At 37.7% G+C, this 13,212-nt stretch overlaps 1 long non-coding RNA gene across 1 annotated transcript in view; it reads right to left on the reverse strand.

Annotated features, from left to right (window-relative positions):
- The window catches only part of LOC309964139, a 567,331-nt gene that overhangs the window by 291,352 nt on the left and 262,767 nt on the right, over nt 1–13,212 (reverse strand). Inside the window, exon 2 of the long non-coding RNA XR_014326334.1 lies at nt 2,149–2,203. This is a non-coding gene — a long non-coding RNA (uncharacterized lncRNA). The remainder of the gene's footprint in view (nt 1–2,148; nt 2,204–13,212) is intronic.

Below are 13,212 nucleotides of genomic sequence, written 5' to 3' on the forward strand. Positions count from 1 at the left end.
AAAACAGGAAAAAGAAAATCTGAAGAAAGTTTCAAAGCTATGATGAATTCAACTGAGTAAGAAGAAAGCATATTGTTTCCACTATTTGTGGGATCATAGTTAGGAAGCAGCAGAGTATTTGGGTGGTACTGGTCAGACTCATTAATGAACGCATACAATTCCTGGAATAAGAAGGTTTCTAAAATGAGGAGAGTGCTACAAGTTGTCCTGTTTATCTGTCCATGGTTTATCTAACATGAGGGCAGAGACCTTTTAAAGCTCTTTCCTCCCTATTTGAATGTTAAAACCAAGCAGTTGACCTTTAAGAATCTAAATGATTCTTAATTTGCATAAAGCCTTTTTTCATTTTTTTGTTGTTCCTTCATTATATGGGCACAATGCTTTAAAGACAGCACAGGCACGTCCTATTTGTTTATGCTTCTTATGAGAAAAACAAGTATCCCTTACTTTTTCCTTTCCTCCAACTAAAGTGCAAATTTTAGGCAAACTGGTATCTTCAAAGCACAAGGGAAGTTTTCACTCAGAAAGACTTCTCTAGGAAGAGACAGGTTTCCAGGATAATAAAGCTATCATGACATCTGTCTTCTCCTCTACATGACAGGAATTTTCAAGATAGAAAAGCAGATAGAAAAGAGATTTATTTATTCATTCAACAAACATTTATCAGGAAAAGGACAACTGGGAGGAAATTGGATATTGAATCTATGGAATTTTATGTTTGTTTCTTTGAGGCAAGATTGAGCTAAGGTCTGGTACATGAGATCAGTAGTATTTTCTCCTCAAAGTTACTACAGAAATCTGAGCAATTACAAGCACTGGGAAGGGGAGATGTCATTATCTTTAACAGATAAAAATAGATAGAAATTGAGGAGGAATGTTTGCCTCGTTATTTTTTTCACACCAGCTACTTGGTCTCCTCACTTCTGATTTTTCATCTATGTAGTCCGTCCATCATAACGCTATCATAATTTTTCCAAGGCACGGTTCTGATTATAGGATTGCACAGATTAGAACAACAAATAAATAATAATAATAACAAAAGACCAACACCATCAATATCCATTTTTTGTTTATATAGTAAAATATAATTTTTTAGATCAGGCTTCAAAACTTCCACCAAAGAATCCCAGTTCAACCTTTTGAAATAACATCTCAACTCTTCCTTACCATATTTGAAGTCTATCCCCTATTGCCAAAATGTCCCTATTCATTTCCACCTCCATGCTTCTCATACTTCCATCTTGAAAGAAATTATTTTATCCAACCTCACATATCTATATCCCATCCAGCTACAAAATGCCATTTGCTTTCTTCAATAATTCATTCATATTCCAACAGCTATAATAAAGCCTCCGTTTTTTGAAATTCCCATTCTACTTTATCTTGACAAGTTAGCAATCTCTACCTGTAATGTCATTATGTATGTGTTGCAGATATTTTTCCAGTCATTTACAGATACTATTATACATAATGTCTTCATAGTAACAAGCTTTCCAAGAATTGCTAGTTTGGAGTCAATAACAAGAACATATCAACCTTTACAGTGTCAACTCAAGTTGATCTTTCACTAGTTTCCTCTTGGCACTATATCATACAACTGTGTATATCACACTAGTTTGGAATTATGTACTATTTGTATCGATCCCTGTCTTTAATTTCAGAATTGTACAGTACAAAAAATGGCACCTTTGAAGTCAGATTTAGATTTGAAACCAGCTCTGACATTAAATAGTTCTATGTACTAGGGCAAACTACCAACCACCTTAGAGCCTTAGTTTATTTCTAAAATAGGGATAAAACCCTTACAATAGTTTTTGAAGATTAAATGGAATGATTCTTATTAAGCACCTAGGACATGGCAAGTCCTGAAATGAATGCCAGCTTTCTTTTGCGACACCATCTCATGAGTTACACTGTCTTTTCTAAAATGAACATCCTGTAACAGTTTCTAAGCATCTTCCAAAGTGTATAGCAGAACTGAACACAGGTGACATGCAATTAGTGCCAATGACCATATGTCAGGGATGGAAACAGAGTTTTATAGACTTTCCAACACTGTGTCTGAAATGAAAAGCTATTATTATGCAATGGATAGAACTCAGGTCAAACAGTCTGACATCTGACTCTAGATGTGCAGATATTACTTACTAGTACTGTGACTTTGAGACAGGTCCTTTACTTCTTTGAATCTCCATTTCTTCACCTGCAAAAATGAGGACATTGGACTAGATCCATGATTTTTAATTTAATTAATACTATAAAATTTACTGGTTTATTCATTCTGTGAATGGAATTTTGTGGAAGTATAACAAATGAGAGGTTTAGAAGTAGAGCTACTCCAGATGATACAAAGAGGAAGTTTAGAGCCTCCACCTTTTGGTCCCTTCCTGTAAACCAGACTAAATCTGGCTTAAATCTAGTCAGAGATTTACAGAGGATTCATGAAGAATTGTAATAACTAAGCGATCACTCAGGTCTACTCAGAAGTATGTATAAGAAATGACAAACTTTATCCATTCATTCATGGAGGATGTTTAGGTTGTTTCCATATCTTTGCTATTGTGAATAATGCTGAAATGAACATAGGAGTGCAGAAATCTCCTTGAGATACTGATTTCATATCCTTTGAATATATATCCAGAAGTGAGATTACTGGATTAAAATGTAGTTACATTTTTAATATTTTGAGGAAACTCCATAGTGTTTTCCCAAAATGGTTGTACCAATTTACATTCCCAAATGTTCATTGACAGATGGATGGATAAAGAAAATGTGACTATATATTTGGCTATATATATATGCGTGTGCGCACATACACACACACACAAACTGAAATATTAGCCTTAAAAAAGGAAACCCTATCATTTGTGACAACATGCATAAACCCAAAAACTTTATAAGTGAAATAAGCCAGATGCAGAGTAACAAATACTGCATGTTCTCAATCATATGTGGAATATGAAATGTCAATTTCTTAAAAACAGAGAGCAGAATGGTGGCTCTCAGTAGGTAAGGAGAGTGAGATATGGGAAGATACTGGTCAAGGGGTACACAGTTTAGTTATGCAATATAAATAAGTTCTGCAGATTTAAGGTACAACAATGTGATTATAGTTAACAATATTGTATTATATATTTGAAATTTGTTAAAAGGGTGAATCTTAAGTTTCTCACTCCCCCCCCACCTCAAATGCTAACTAGATGAGGTAATGGATATGTTAATTAGCTTGATTGTGGTGAATATTTCACAATGTATACATATATATCAATTCATCTATTTGTATACCTGAAATATACGCAAGTTTTAATTATCAAAATTAAATTAAGTCGGTAGCCTTTTTAAATTGGGGGAAAATAAATGAAAGGCCAAACTTTAAGCTACTCTTCATATTCACCAAATATTTCCTAAATATTCACTGAAACTCAAAGTTTTCTTACTAGGCATGCTGCTTACATTGTCTAATTAGCTGAAAATTCCAAATTGAAACTCCACAACTCTAATGTTTAAATATGGAAAAAAAATAACTAGGTTTATAAAAGTTAATACAACTGACAAATAAGAGTGATCATACACTGATGTTTTATGTTTTAAAAACCATATTGGGCACAAAACTCATGTGGATGTGCTGTCTTCACACTTTAAATATCACTTAGAGTGTGTCATGATAACACCATATCATAGAATGGCCAGTGTGCAAAAATCTTGCAAGAAATTATACAAGAAATTAAACACATGCTTTGGAGTAAGAGAGTTGATTTTAACTTTTTTTTTTTTTTTTTTTTTTTTTTGCGGTATGCGGGCCTCTCACTGCTGTGGCCTCTCCCATTGCGGAGCACAGGCTCCGGACGCGCAGGCTCAGCGGCCATGTCTCACGGGCCCAGCCACTCCGCGGTATGTGGGATCTTCCCGGACTGGGGCACGAACCCGCGTTCCCTACATCTGCAGGCAGACTCCCAACCACTGCGCCACCAGGGAAGCCCTTAACATTTTAACGTTAAAGTTCTGGGAAGTTTACTTAACCTCTAAGCTGCAGCTTATCTGTAAAATGCAAATAACAATATTGATCCTCCCTGCTTTTATGTATTTTTTTTCTTTTTTTTGTTGATTGCAAAGTAATAGTCACTGTAAGGAAGCACTAGCTCTTATTAGGTGCCTAATAAATATTAAGTCCCCTTTTCCTTCTCTTTTTATATAATTCCATAAATATAGTTAGCATTGTTAACATAGAGCATGAAGCAATGTAAGCAACTCAATTTTTAATGGTCTCTTGTACAGTGGTTTCTAATTTCCTAACCTTTCAAAGCTGTTAAAATAAAGTCAAATAATGATACTGCTGTGGTATAAGTGTTGCTAGGATCAATAAAGCGTGGTTGTTGGAATAAATTGCAATTAAAGGGGTAGTGCTTGATTGCTTGACAGTAGGTAGTCTTTCTGGCCCAAATAAACTCAAGTGTCAGTCTGATTTACAGGCTAATTAGTATGGACTGCACATGCATTTCATTGGGAGACCATCAGATCCTATTGACTTCTAGCCACATCATGAGTGTGCCCCTGACTTTGTTCAGTGTCACTAACAGGTGACAAGTCCTCCTTACTTGTTTGTTTATTCAAGAATAGAGTCATAATTTTTAATTAAGTAGAACATAGAAGAAATGTAATATGTTTGTAAATAAGCACTCAAACAGCTCTAAAAATTTCAGTATGACTTTCAGTATGACTTTCTGTTTCTATACATTTAAGATAAAAACATGCATGAATTCAGAAATGGCATAGGCATCAATATAGCAAAGAAGGATGATTATTTTTTAATCTTTGCAGCAATAGAAAAATACACATAAGAAATTAATTTATAGGCTAGAAAATCTCAGGATAGGTATATTTCATGACAAATTAGTTGAATAATCCCTTAAAAAAGAGCCAAATTTTTATTTTCCAAATAAAGAAGTATGCTTACCTAAAGTACAATTTTGTTTATTCCTAATCTTTCTATTTAATGTGGTATTTTATATGTAACATATTCCAATATATTCCCACATAATTATCTAGTGAATATGGGATATTTGTACACTGCAGTGAGGTAATTAAACAATCCTTTGGATTATGAATTCCATTAAGGTATATAGTGTGTTTTCTTCCACTATGTATTTACTAATTAGTCTAGTCCCTGCTAGAAATATAAATTTTTGTTGAATGAACAAATAAAAAATTACAATTCTTTAATAGGAACAATTATATATATAATTTATATATATATATATTTACATATATAATTAAGCATCTTTTCTATAGGCCCTACGTCCACATTTCTTGTAAATGCCACTTCAAAAAAAAATCAGAATCATGCAAAAATACCCTGATGCCACACCTTCTCTGTTATCCCATACTTATGTTAGATATTTATTTTAGGTGTTACTGTTATACCCAGAAAATCCCAATCATACTTACTATAGTACAATTATGTAATTTTCTGTTTCTGAACCCTATTTCCCTTTCTCTATACCTTCTAGAAAGGAAGCTTTGTGTAGGCCAAAGTCAAAAAGACTGATCTTTTTTGTACACTGATGCATTCCCATCAGTTTCTGACTCATAGAAAGTACTCAATAATTATTTGTTGTATAAAGAAACTAAAAAAAAATTCTATTATAAAAAATGATCACAATATATGTGTGACTTTACACATGAAAATATATTTTGATAATTCTGAGTAATCTTTTAACAGCTTTTATATATGACAGTACAAAACTACTGATGCATTAAATTTAAGCAATTATACCAAAAACACGAAATAAAACACTAGAGCCAATGAAAGCATTTTAAAGAACAAAATAGGATCCTAAGATCAAAATGCTGATATAAATGTTTCCATGTAAAAATTAGAAGAAGCCCTTGAAAACAATATGAAAAGACAAATTAAAAGCAAAATCCATTCCCTTGTTCTTAGGTAATGTCACCCAAAACAAGAACTTGGGCTCCTTGAGAGCAAAATATATGTCTACTGACCTTGTTAGTCCAAGGATTTAAATATAATACCTGGTTCACTTGAGGGCTCAATTCATATTTTAAATGCATTATGAATGAATCAATCAATTACCTGATGCAGAATGTCTAAGAATTGAAAAACAGTGTAAAAAATATCAGGAAAACAAAATAAAGACTGAAAAAATACGAAAATGTGTTATACAATAATTTAATTAATATGGCACAGACTACATGTGTTGGATTATAAAATGATGGTATTATTTTAAACTACAAGTGATATCAGAACTCCAGAAAAATAAAATATATCTGAATAGATAGGTTTAAAAAAATTCCATGATGAGCCATTACCCTTTTCCACCTTGAGTTCAGTGTCATTAACAGAGTTGAAGATAATATTTGAGAGCATCTTTTCCCCATGTCTGTAGGCTGAACTGGTGAGGAGGAGAGAGCATTTTGCTTTCCAGTCCTTGGGTTATTTGCTGAAATCAATAGTGGAAGAGGATGCACAGGTGTGGATCCGAAAGCAAGAGGCACTATAATTCTAAGAATGTGTGTTCCTGCATAGACCTTACAGCAGCTCTTCAGTGCTGACTGATCTTGGCTATGTCCAGCTGTCTGATTATCAATTTGTGTAAAATCTTGCAATAAAGAGTTAGTTTTGGGCTTCCCTGGTGGCGCAGTGGCTGAGAGTCTGCCGATGCAGGAGACGCGGGTTCCTGCCCCGGTCCAGGAAGATCCCACATGCCGCGGAGCGGCTAGGCCCGTGAGCCATGGCCACTGAGCCTGCGTGTCCGGAGCCTGTGCTCCGCAACGGGACAGCCCACAACAGTGAGAGGCCCGCATACCGCAAAAAAGAAAGAAAGAAAGAAGGAGTTAGTTTTATCTTCTGCATAACCATGATGTCATTAAAATAAAGGAAATGGGCTTCGGGGAAGATGGCGGAAGAGCAAGACGCGGAGATCACCTTCCTCCCCACAGATACACCAGAAATACATCTACACGTGGAGCAACTCCTACAGAACACCTACTGAACACTGGCAGAAGACCTCAGACCTCCCAAAAGGCAAGAAACCCCCCACGTACCTGGGTAGGGAAAAAGAAAAAAGAATAAACAGAGACAAAAGGACAGGGATGGTACCTGCACCAGTGAGAGGGAGCTGTAAAGGAGGAAAGCTTTCCACACACTAGGAAGCCCCTTCGCGGGTGGAGACTGCGGGTGGCGGAGGGGGTAAGCTTCGGAGCTGCGGAGGAGAGCACAGCAACAGGGGTAAGAAGGGCAAAGCCGAGAGATTCCCGCACAGAGGTTCAGGGCCGACCGGCACTCACCAGCCCGAGAGGCTTGTCTGCTCCCCCGCCAGGGCGGGCGGGGCTGCGAGCTGAGGCTCGGCTTCCGTGGGAGCGCAGGGAGAGGACTGGGCTTGGCGGCGTGAGCACAGCCTGCAGGGGGTTAGTGCGCCACAGCTAGCCAGGAGGGAGTCGGGGCAGAAGTCTGTACCTACCGAAGAGGCAAGAAACTTTTTCTTCCCTCTTTGTTTCCTGGTGCACGAGGAGGGGGGATTAAGAGCGCTGCTTAAAGGAGCTCCAGAGACGGGCGCGAGCCACGGCTATCAGCGCGGACCCCGGAGACGGGCATGAGACACTAAGGCTGTTATTTGCCGCCACCGAGAAGACTGTGTGCAAGCACAGGTCACTATCCACGACCCCCTTCCGGGGAGCCTGTGCGGCCCGCCACTGCCAGGGTCCCGTGATCCAGGGACAACTTCCCCGGGAGAACGCACGGCACGCCTCAGGCTGGTGCAACGTCATGCCGGCGTCTGCCGCCGCAGGCCCGCCCCGCACTCCGTGCCCCTCCCTTCTCCCCCGGCCTGAGTGCGCCAGAGCCCCCGAATCAGCGGCTCCTTTAACCCCGTCCTGTCTGAGCAAAGAACAGACGCCCTCCGGCGACCTACACGCAGAGGCGGGGCGAAATCCAAAGCTGAGCCCCTGGGAGCTGAGAGAACAAAGAAGAGAAAGGGAAATCTCTTCCAGCAGCCTCAGAAGCAGCGGATTAAAGCTCCACAATCAACTTGATGTACTCTGCATCTGTGAAATACATGAATATACAACGAATTATCCCAGATTAAGGAGGTGGACTTTGAGAGCAAGATTTATGATTTTTCCTCATTTTGTGAGTGTGTATGTGTATGCTTCTGTGTGATGTTTTGTCTGTGTAGCTTTGCTTCCACCATGTGTCTGAGGGTTCTATCCGTCCGTTTTTCTTTCTCAATAATTATTTTTTTTATTTTAATAACTTTATTATATTTTATCTTACTTTATTTTATTTTACTTTATCTTTTCTTTCCTTTTTTCTTCCTTCCCTCCTTCCTCCCTCCCTCCATCCCTCCCTCCTTTCTTTCTTTCTTTCTTTCTTCCTTCCTTCCTTCCTTCCTTTCTTTCTACTTTTTCTCCCTTTTATTCTGAGCCGTGTGGATGAAAGGCTCTTGGTGCTGCAGCCAGGAGTCAGTGCTGTGCCTCTGAGGTGGGAGAGCCAACTTCAGGACACTGGTCCACAAGAGAACTCCCAGCTCCACATAATATCAAACAGTGAAAATCTCCCAGAGATCTCCATCTCAACACCAGCACCCAGCTTCACTCAACGCCCAGCAAGCTACAGTGCTGGTCATCCGATGCCAAACATCTAGCAAGACAGGAACACAACCACATCCATTAGCAGAGAGGCTCCCTAAAATCATAATAAGTCCACAGACACCCCAAAACATACCAACAGACGTGGACCTGCCCACAAGAAAGACAATATCCAGCCTCATCCACCAGAACACAGGCACTAGTCCCCTCCACCAGGAAGCCTACACAACCCACTGAACCAACCTTAGCCACTGGGGACAGACACCAAAAACAACGGGAACTATGAGCCTGCAGCCTGCAAAAAGGAGACCCCAAACACAGTAAGATAAGCAAAATGAGAAGACAGAAAAACACACAGAAGATTAAGGAGCAAGATAAAAACCCACCAGACCTAACAAATGAAGAGGAAACAGGCAGTCTACCTGAAAAAGGATTCAGAATAATGATAGTAAAGATGATCCAAAATCTTGGAAATAGAATAGACAAAATGCAAGAAACATTTAACAAGGACCTAGAAGAACTAAAGATGAAACAAACAATGATGAACAACACAATAAACGAAATGAAAAATACTCTAGATGGGATCAATAGCAGAATAACTGAGGCAGAAGAACGGATAAGTGACCTGGAAGATAAAATAGTGGAAATAACTACTGCAGAGCAGAATAAAGAAAAAAGAATGAAAAGAACTGAGGACAGTCTCAGAGACCTCTGGGACAACATGAAATGCACCAACATTCGAATTATAGGGGTTCCAGAAGAAGAAGAGAAAAAGAAAGGGACTGAGAAAATATTTGAAGAGATTATAGTTGAAAACTTCCCTAATATGGGAAAGGAAATAGTTAATCAAGTCAGGGAAGCACAGAGACTCCCATACAGCATAAATCCAAGGAGAAATACACCAAGACACATATTAATCAAACTGTCAAAAATTAAATACAAAGAAAACATATTAAAAGCAGCAACGGAAAAACAACAAATAACACACAAGGGAATCCCCATAAAGTTATCAGCTGATCTTTTCAGCAGAAACTCTGCAAGCCAGAAGGGACTGGCAAAACATATTTAAAGTGATGAAGGAGAAAAACCTGCAACCAAGATTACTCTACCCAGCAAGGATCTCATTCAGATTTGATGGAGAAATTAAAACCTTTACAAACAAGCAAAAGCTGAGAGAGTTCAGCACCACCAAACCAGCTTTACAACAAATGCTAAAGGAACTTCTCTAGGCAAGAAACACAAGAGAAGGAAAAGACCTACAATAATGAACCCCAAACAATTAAGAAAATGGGAATAGGAACATACATATTGATAATAACCTTAAAAGTAAATGGACTAAATGCTCCCACCAAAAGACACAGATTGCCTGAATGGATACAAAAACAAGACCCATATATTTGCTGTCTACAAGACACCCACTTCAGACCTAGAGACACATACAGACTGAAAGTAAGGGGACGGAAAAAGATATTCCATGCAAATGGAAACCAAAAGAAAGCTGGAGTAGCAATTCTCATATCAGACAAAATAGACTTTAAAATAAAGACTATTAGAAGAGACAAAGAAGGACACTACATAATGATCAAGGGATCGATCCAAGAAGAAGATATAACAATTGTAAATATTTATGCACCCAACATAGGAGCACCTCAATACATAAGGCAAATACTAACAGCCATAAAAGGGGAAATCGACAGTAACACATTCATACTAGGGGACTTTAACACCCCACTTTCACCAATGGACAGATCATCCAAAATGAAAATAAATAAGGAAACACAAGCTTTAAATGATACATTAAACAAGATGGACTTAATTGATATTTATAGGACATTCCATCCAAAAACAACCGAATACACATTTTTCTCTAGTGCTCATGGAACATTCTTCAGGATAGATCATATCTTGGGTCACAAATCAAGCCTTGGCAAATTTAAGAAAACTGAAATTGTATCAACAATCTTTTCCTACCACAATGCTATGAGACTAGATAGCAATTATAGGAAAAGATCTGTAAAAAATACAAACACATGGAGGCTAAACAATACACTACTTAATAACGAAGTGATCACTGAAGAAATCAAAGAGGAAATAAAAAAAATACCTAGAAACAAATGACAATGGAGACACGACGACCCAAAATCTATGGGATGCAGCAAAAGCCGTTCTAAGAGGGAAGTTTATAGCAATACAATCCTACCTTAAGACACAGGAAACATCTTGAATAAACAACCTAACCTTGCACCTAAAGCAATTAGAGAAAGAAGAACAAAAAACCCCCAAAGTTAGCAGATAGAAAGGAATCATAAAAATCAGATCAGAAATAAATGAAAAAGAAATGAAGGAAACGATAGCAAAGATCAATAAAACTAAACGCTGGTTCTTTGAGAAGATAAACAATATTGATAAACCATTAGCCAGATGCATCAAGAAAAAAAAGGGAGAAGACTCAAATCAATAGAATTAGAAATGAAAAAGGAGAAGTAACAACTGACACTGCAGAAATGCAAAAGATCATGAGAAATTACTACAAGCAACTCTATGCCAATAAAATGGACAACCTGGAAGAAATGCACAAATTCTTAGAAATGCACAACCTGCCAAGCCTGAATCGGGAAGAAAAAGAAAATATGAACTGACCAATCACAAGCACTGAAATTGAAACTGTGATTAAAAATCTTCCAACAAACAAAAGCCCAGGACCAGATGGCTTCAAAGGCGAATTCTATCAAACATTTAGAAAAGAGCTAACACCTATCATTCTCAAGCTCTTCCAAAATATAGCAGAGGGAGGAACACTCCCAAACTCATTCGACAAGGCCACCATCACCCTGGTTCAAAACCAGACAAGGATGTCACAAAGAAAGAAAACTACAGGCCAATATCACTGATGAACATAGATGCAAACATCCTCAACAAAATACTATCAAACAGAATCCAACAGCACATTAAACGGATCATACACCATGATCAAGTGGGGTTTATTCCAGGAATGCAAGGATTCTCCAATATACGCAAATCAATCAACGTGATATACCATATTAACAAATTGAAGGAGAAAAACCATATGATCATCTCAATAGGTGCAGAGAAAGCTTTCAACAAAATTCAACACCCATTTTTGATAAAAGCCCTGCAGAAAGTAGGCATAGAGGGAACTTTCCTCAACATAATAAAGGCCATATATGACAAACCCACAGCCAACATCATCCTCAATGGTGAAAAACTGAAAGCATTTCCACTAAGATCAGGAATAAGACAAGGTTGCCCACTCTCACCACGCTTATTCAACATAGTTTTGGAAGTTTTAGCCACAGCAATCAAAGAAAAGGGAATATAAGGAATCCAAATCAGAAAAGAAGAAGTAAAGCTGTCACTGTTTGCAGATGACATGATACTATACATAGATAATCCTAAAGATGCTACCAGAAAACTACTAGAGCTAATCAATGAATTTGGTAAAGTAGCAGGATACAAAATTAATGCACAGAAATGTCTGGCATTTCTATACACTAATGATGAAAAATCTGAAAGTGAAATCAAGAAAACACTCCCATTTACCACTGCAACAAAAAGAATAAAATATCTAGGATAAAACCTACCTAAGGAGACAAAAGACCTATATGCAGAAAATTATAAGACACTGATGAAAGAAATTAAAGATGGTACAAATAGATGGAGAGATATACCATGTTCTTGGATTGGAGGAATCAACATTGTGAAAATGACTCTACTACCCAAAGCAATCTACAGATTCAATGCAATCCCTATCAAATGACCACTGGCATTTTTCACAGAACTAGAACAAAATATTTCACAATATGTATGGAAATACAAAACACCCCAAATAGCCAAAGCAATCTTGAGAACAAACAACGGAGCTGCAGGAATCAGGCTCCCTGACTTCAGACTATACTATAAAGCTACAGTAATCAAGACAGTATGGTACTGGCACAAAAACAGAAAGATAGATCAATGGAACAGGATAGAAAGCCCAGAGATAAGCCCACGCACATATGGTCACCTTATCTTTGATAAAGGAGGCAGGAATGTACAGTGGAGAAAGCATAGCCTCTTCAATAAGTGGTGCTGGGAAAACTGGACAGGTACATGTAAAAGTATGAGATTAGATCACTCCCTAACACCATACACAAAAATAAGCTAAAAATGGATTAAAGACCTAAATGTAAGGCCAGAAACTATTAGAGGAAAACTCTTAGAGGAAAACATAGGCAGGAGCACTCTATGATATAAATCACAGCAAGATCCTTTTTGACCCACCTCCTAGAGAAATGGAAATGGAAACAAAAAGAAACAAATGGGACCTAATGAAACTTCAAAGCTTTTGCACAGCAAAGGAAACCATAAACAATACCAAAAGACAACCCTCAAGATGGGAGAAAATATTTGCAAATGAAGCAACTGACAAAGGATTAATCTCCAAAATTTAAAAGCAGCTCATGCAGCTTAATAACAAAAAAACAAACAACCCAATCCAAAAATTGGCAGAAGACCTAAATAGACATTTCTCCAAAGGAGTTATAGAGACTGCCAACAAACATATGAAAGAATGCCCAACATCACTAATCATTAGAGAAATGCAAATCA

This window comes from Leucopleurus acutus (assembly GCF_964270905.1).
Source record: "Leucopleurus acutus genome assembly, chromosome: 7".
In the NCBI taxonomy this organism is placed as follows: Eukaryota; Metazoa; Chordata; class Mammalia; order Artiodactyla; family Delphinidae; genus Leucopleurus; species Leucopleurus acutus.